General features: G+C 54.0%; 1 pseudogene; it reads right to left on the minus strand.

The window, feature by feature from the left end:
• Positions 1 to 734: 734 nt before the first annotated feature.
• Positions 735 to 911, minus strand: LOC143305375 (U2 spliceosomal RNA; annotated as a pseudogene).
• Positions 912 to 7589: the final 6678 nt, after the last annotated feature.

A 7589-nucleotide genomic window follows, 5' to 3' on the forward strand; every position in this document is an offset into this window, starting at 1 on the left:
ATTGAGATCAAAAGAATAAAAACAAAACGAACGAAACGAGGACGACCGTGCGAGTCGCTCTCCGCGATAATTTGCAAATTAAATCTGCAAATTACCGCACACAGGGGACTAGACTGTTAATATCGAGTTACACAAGTTGTAAAGGGACCCGTGTACCTCGATAATTGATCGGAAAAAGGCTAATTACTCTACTGCAAATAGAAAAATTTCTAGCTAAATAGCTAGAATAATGGAATAAAGTCTACCCGTAACGGTCTAAATGTCTATATTTAGCCTATACGGGAGCACAAAAACTACAGCAAAAAGTGGATTTCGGCAAGTCGGTTGGTGGGACAAACAGCTGTTATCGGTTTAAACGACCAGCGTTCTCACGGATAACAGCTAAACATAGAGACAAAACAAAACAAACGCGAGCAAAGCCGCACCGGAATCGGATACGGCGCGAAAGGGTTTCGATGTACCGAAACAGTCCGCCTGGAGTCGACAGCGCTTTGCCTGCTCCAGGTGGCACCACTCTACAGTACGCAACACTACAAAAAACCACCACCAGACTCCCAAGCTCCACTTACCGCGCAGTCAGTCGCCGCTGTGCTGAGCGAGTCGCACCGCCGTTGGAAAAGCCAACGCGATCGCGGATAAAAGAAAATAAAAATACAAAAAAAGACTAGGAAAAAGAGAAGAGGAGTCAGAATATTTAAAAGAAAGAAATAGAAAAGAAAATATGTTTATAGTAGTATGTGTGGGCCGCGTCCTGCGGTAATGCAATACAGGTGCGACCCGTGTCGGAGTCGGAGCAAGCCCCGGAGTCCGACCAATTCCAAAAATGAGATTAATATTCTGACTCCCCAATGGGGAGTGTATCAGATATTAAGCTGATAAGAACAGATAAAGGCGCTTTATTTTCAATACATGTTTCCTCCGGGACGAGTCCCTGAGGTAATACATTATTTTCCGCAATTTATGGGCCTAGCCCTTCATATAATATAGGAATAATTAATGCAGCAGGGACATTTTACACTGCATGCGTCGAAAGTTATAGAATGGGAAATAGAGTAGATTTCATATCATTTGGCTGGTAAAAAGAAGGGGCTACTAGCCCTGGCGACTAATCTTCTTTTGGTTTGTCGTTCAGCTAAACGCGCAACAAGAATAGCAATAATACTTTATGTAAAAATAAGATAAATAAGATTAAAATAGATGTATAAACATAAAAGAATGGAAGTAAATGTAGGTATAAAAATATATGTAAATAGTCGAGCAGAATATAAATGAATATCAGGAGCACCGTTGAGTATTTTACCGGAAAAGAGAAGAGAGGAAGGCAGAGATGTTTTAAAATGAGCACGCAATAAATAAATCACCAAAAGCACATAAAACATGTGTAAGCAGACTAGATAGAGAGAATGGATTATTTCAGAGTATATATATTGCGCTCGACTATTCCGGTGCTCCTGTAGGTCGAGGAGATGAGGGCTACCGGGCCTCGCCATCCGATTCCACGGCTCCATGGTCGTTATAATTCTCTATAGTATCAGTACTGGACACCGTGTACTGTCTAATTCCCGAGACATGTTCCACGTAGATGTCTCGGGACCATCCAATAGTTTCAGCGATCATAAGTTTTCGCATTAACGATGCGTATCGCGGCGATATACGTAAAAGTTCCAGGAGGAACTCGTTCCCCGGATCCCAGGCGCCCAGGGCGCCCACAATGAAAGCATCTAGGTAGACTTTGTAGCCGCGCCCTCGTAGGGAGTCTGCAAGATCTTTATATTTGTTAATTTTTCCCATGCGCGCATGTACGATGGCCTGCATCGTATTTTCGAAGGGCACGGCTACATCGACCAGTACAATGGTCTTCGACGCTTCGTGCGTGACCACGATGTCCGGGCGAAGCGCCGAAGACTCTCCTGTCGCCCCGGGGACACGCCTGTTGATCCGGATCTCACCGGGAAGCCGGATCGCCTTACTCAACCTCAGGACGAGGTTGTCGTGCCGTCTCTGCCTGGCGGCAGAATGAGGACCGCAGTGGCAGAGCACATGAGGAAGGCTTTCCAGCGTGTATCCGCATCGCCTGCAGCGCTTATCATCGCTCCCCCATCGACGGGCTCCGTTTAACGGGAGCACGTCGAGGCGGGCGCGATGGATAAACCTCCAATCAGCAAAGCGGATAAACGCGCCACCCCTCATGAAGCGATTGCTCGCCGCATGTTGGGTGGTTGCTTGGAAAACCTTACCTTGGTCCGGCTTCCGAAGAAGCGAGGACACGTAGTGCTCCGTCACTGCAGCCCTCATCCTGGTGATGACATGTGCCTTGGCAAGGGGCGGCACGACCACCCGACGTCCGTTTCGGGATTCCATCACAATCGCGAGTTCAGCTCGATCATCGCACCACTCCCAGCGAAAACCGAGACGCGCTCCGGATCTCAGCGCGACGGACCGCACCCTCGACCAAAACGACGAACGACCTGTCGTTGGTCTTGACCAGTCCCCGGCCAAAGAGCCCGACAGGTACTGGGCAAGATCCCGATCAGTCGGAGCTCGACGAAGCTTCTCGCTCGCGGCAGCTTCCAGCGTGGACCTCGCGATACGAGCCACGACCGGGTCCTTAGCATTCAGCATCCTGAATGCGTGGGCCACGGCCGTGACCTCAGCGAGGTCTGCTATCGGAGGGAGTCCACATCCTCCCAGTGACGGGGGAATGTGGACTACCTCCGGGCTAGCGCGCTGGGGCAAGTGGAGCCATAGCTTAACCGTCCGCTTGATAGCTCTGTCAAGCTCCGACAGGATCGTTCGCCGCATATTGGCTCCCCTCAGCAGGAAATCGAGACGCGGGACAATAAATGTCGCCAGCGCCTCGACTTTCTGCCAGGGGGCAAGGAGTGAACGGTCCAGCGCGCCCAGATCCTCTAACACGCCTCGGATCGTGGTGTAGGGCGTCTGATCAAGCTGAACCCCGGTTGGGATCCCTAGGTGTTGGTAAGACTCACCTTTTTCCAGAGCCGGAACGGGTTCCTCCTGGATACGGTACACGGTGTCCAGTACGTCGTCCCGGCCTCTTATGTGTAGGGTTGCACATTTCTTTGCATTAAAGGCGAGACCCAGGTTGGCTGCAATCTTCTCAATTTCTCGAAGCAAAACCCTCATCTCCTCTTCGCTCTCCGCCAGCAGCGCGATGTCGTCCGCATAGGCGAGCTCCACAATCCTTTCTCCCGCGATGTTGTAGCCTGTTGTGGAGTCTTCGGCTGCGCGGACGACCGGCTCTAGCGCTAAATTAAACAGGATAGGGCTAAGGGGGCAGCCCTGCTTTACTCCCGATCTTATTGGGATTTTATCAGTGTACCCCTCAGCGGTACGGACCCTCGTCGCGCAGTCTGTATACATACTGGCGACGATATTTGTCATCGCCCGCGGCACCCCGGCGTTGGAGAGCGACTCCAGGATAGTGGCGTGCGGGATCGATCCAAAAGCATTGGAAAGATCCAGCCACGCCACCACCAGTTCCCCCTTCTTCCTCCGGGCGTCGGCGATGCATTCCTGCAGCACGAAGTTGTGCTCAAGGCACCCCTCGTACGGCAGGAAGCCCTTCTGGCCTCGTGAGAGCCGTCGGTTTTGTACGGCCCAGTGAGTGAGGCGGTCGGCCATAACAGCGGCGAAGAGTTTCGGCACAGTATCACCCATCGCGAGTGGTCTCCAGTTGGACAAGTCATCCCGGTCACCCTTCTTATAAATAAGAACGGTGTTTGACTCCTTCCAAACGCGCGGAATATGCTCCATCCTGAGACAGGCGTTAAATAACGCCGTTAGGAGCGTGGCGCCTGGGTCAGCATCGCGCAAATCACCGTAGGTTACGCCGTCAGGACCCGGAGAAGATTTCTTCATCCGGTCCAGGCGGCGGCTCACCTCGGTGGCCGTACATGTCGACACCAGAGCGTCACTCCCCTGTGCTGTCTCGTAATGGACAGTCGGGAGGGGCCCCGCGCGATCCCGGAGGGCATACATATCTGCGAAGTGTCGCTGGACTACGTCCTTCGACACCTCACAGTGTGGAGAGGACCCTTTCAGGACCTCCCGCACCGCACGCTTCCGGTTCGCACGGAACAAGCGCTGAATGCGCGTCGCCTCCCGAACATATTCCTCGCGGTCGGCAGGAGTACCGGTCGTCGTCGAACTGTCCCTCGGACGGTGAGACTCGCCTTCCCTCCTCGCAGCCGGTCGTGGCCGGCCACCCCTCCCACTGGTGGCTGGATTTGCGGCCCGTTCGGTATCCACGGCCCGATGCTTAACGAAGAACTCCGCCACTTTCGCAGCGAAGTCCTCCAGCGCCTGAAGCGTCGTCACCGTTTCGGCTTCCTCAGCGAGACCTGCCCTTTCGACACCTATCGCTGCCCTCGTGCTCCTACGGAGCCCTTCGGGTCGGTCGGTGTCGAGGGTCGGTTCGTCGAGTCGGCCGGCGTGTGAGACGGCATCAGGGAGCCGTGTGTCCCGACGCGGGTCGCGCCCTCTCCGGGATCCCCGGCGCTCAGGTGAATTTGGGGGCGTCACTCTCCCCCGCCGGTGCGTCGCGGGCGACTGTGGGGCCCGACCCCTGGGGGGTACTCTTCGTGTGGTTGTTTCGCGGGTGCTTCTATTATTAGTGTTATTAATGGTGCCCCCTCGGCCCCTCCTATTCTGCCCGTTGTTCTGGCTGAAAACAGAGCCCCGGTTTGACCCGGGGCAGTTAGTCGCGCTGCTGGCGATTGCACTTAATCTAGGACGATCACAGTTACATAGACTAGAATTATTGTTGTTAAAGTCGATAGGGCTAGTAGCCCTATCGACAGTCAGAGGTTTGCTACGAGACCCCTGCTCCGCCCCCGTAGAGGTCCTTACCACGCGTGGCCCCCGGACCACTTCCTCTTCGTGTTGCTGTTGTTGTTGTTGCCGTGGCTGCCGCGCCGGCGTCTTCGGTGACGGGGTCGTCAGGTCTCCCTCCCCATCTTGCCGCCCAGCCCTTCTCCTCCTGTTCCGCGGCGTGACGTCCCGCCAGTCCCTTGCATCCTCTTCCACTCCTGTCCTCATTTCCCGCTCCATCCTCTTCATTTTTTCCCGCGCCGCAGTGACCGCTGGCGACGCCTCGGCAATAGCTGGGAGAAGATTCCTTCTCCCAGTGCGCCCTGTGGTGGGGGACGGTAGGGTGGTCGGTCCGTCCCCCCTCCTCGTCCCCTGTGTTGACCCGGGCGATAGAGTTTTCGCCCGGGTGCTCCTTCTCAGGGCAGGGCGCAACTCCGGTGTCGTTGGGGTGGCCGCGTCGTTCACCGTCGCGGAGCCCGTGGGTGGTGGTGGGCTCTTCCTCTGCTTGGCTTGCTGCCTTGTCCTGGGGGGGGTCCGAGGGGGCTCCGTGGTTGCCCTGGCAGCCCGCACCCTGGTCGTCGGTGCGGACTCCAGGAGCACCGTATCTTCCTGGATCCTCTTCATGAGTCCCCTCGGCGAGGTTCCCCCCCCGCTCCTCCTTGTGGCGACGGTGACAACGGCCACTGGTTTACTATACACCGAGGTCGTCGTCAGGGTCAAAGTCCCCGCCGTCGCAAAGGTGCACGTCGCCGCCACTGTTCTGGTGGGGGGCGCTTGGGTGGTGGACGCGCCCCCGGCTTCCTCTTGCTTCGGCACGGGCGGGAGGGAGGTTGCCCGTGCCATTCTCCTGGTGGTCATTGTTGTGGTGGCCGACGACGTGCCCCTGGTAACCTCTGCATACGTGACGGCGGGGGTCACCTTCCTCGCAGTGGTGATGGTGCGTTGGGGCGGGCCAGGTTGAGGAGGCTCCGTTGTGGCCCGGGTACACCTTCTCTTCAGCCCCGGGCTCTTCTCCTTCTCCTTTACCTTTAGTGGGGGGGTTAAGGTGAAGGTTACCCCCCCGCTTGGCCTCCTCATTGACACTGGCCCGTCATTAGTCCTCTCTGCGGCGCCGGTCCCCGCTGGTGGGGTGGTGAGGTCCACGGTCGGCGGGGTGGCGGGACTCCCCGTGGATGGAGGTCGTCCATCGGCGGGGCTGGACGGCGTCCCACTCTTCCTTGTGCTCGTTGTCGCTGTCTTCTTAATAGCCCAGCCCGTCAGTAGGTTTCTCCCCGTCACCGATGAAGTAATTACAGGTTTCTTCTTCGGCGCAGTCTTGGTTTTGGCAGCCACGGTGGTCCGGGAGTTGGTTAGGGTAGTTTTAGCGGCGCGCGTGAGCGCGCCTCCACCCGTGGTGGTCCCTGCCGCTTCCATCGGGGACGGAGAGGGCCTCTGCGTCATCTCGACCGGTGTCGCGTCTGATTGGGGTCGCTTCTCGGCTGAATCACCCTCAGCCGGGGGTGCACTGCCGCCGTCATTACTGTTACTCTTGCTGCTTGTGCTGGCCGGCGGCCGCGCCCCAGCGGCACGAGGCTCTGCACTACTTTTGTGTGAGTCTGCGTGGTGTTTCCTCACTTTCTTCAGTGCGTATACACTGTCGTCTGTGAAGGAACACACCCCGCAGACCCACTTTCTTTTTGCGCTGGGATGGTGGATGCGCAAATGCTTCCCCAGGTCCTCGTGCCGCTGGTACACGGCCGACCGGATCCAGTTGGACGGCACCCCTACGTTGCAGAAGGGGCAGGGGAATGTCTCGGGGAAGGGAAATGTTATTACAACGTCATTTCCCCTGGCAGTGCAGCTCGGCTGAGGGCTCGTCGCATTACTCATATTAAAATAAAATAAATAGTAAAATAAATAAATAAATGTATAAAATCGAGTAATAGTCAGTTGATTAAAAAAGAAAAAGTGTAGGGACTCCCCAGTCAATAATTAAAACTTAAAACTAAGAGAATAAATAGATAAAATAAAATAACGAAAATAAAATAGAAAGAAAATAAAATCAACAAATAAAAACAAAAACGGGTATATATACCTATGGTATATACGTCGCGGAAATAAAAAGAAAGGAAATAAATAAACGAAAATAAATAAAAATAAAAGTAAAATAAATAAATCAAAATAATAAAAGAAAACCTTAATCTAGTGACTAGATTGAGATCAAAAGAATAAAAACAAAACGAACGAAACGAGGACGACCGTGCGAGTCGCTCTCCGCGATAATTTGCAAATTAAATCTGCAAATTACCGCACACAGGGGACTAGACTGTTAATATCGAGTTACACAAGTTGTAAAGGGACCCGTGTACCTCGATAATTATCGGAAAAAGAATGATTAATCTACTGCAAATAGAAAAATTTCTAGCTAAATAGCTAGAATAATGGAATAAAGTCTACCCGTAACGGTCTAAATGTCTATATTTAGCCTATACGGGAGCACAAAAACTACAGCAAAAAGTGGATTTCGGCAAGTCGGTTGGTGGGACAAACAGCTGTTATCGGTTTAAACGACCAGCGTTCTCACGGATAACAGCTAAACATAGAGACAAAACAAAACAAACGCGAGCAAAGCCGCACCGGAATCGGATACGGCGCGAAAGGGTTTCGATGTACCGAAACAGTCCGCCTGGAGTCGACAGCGCTTTGCCTGCTCCAGGTGGCACCACTCTACAGTACGCAACACTACAAAAAACCACCACCAGACTCCCAAGCTCCAC

This window comes from Osmia lignaria, chromosome 1 (assembly GCF_051020975.1).
Source record: "Osmia lignaria lignaria isolate PbOS001 chromosome 1, iyOsmLign1, whole genome shotgun sequence".
Taxonomy (NCBI): Eukaryota; Metazoa; Arthropoda; class Insecta; order Hymenoptera; family Megachilidae; genus Osmia; species Osmia lignaria.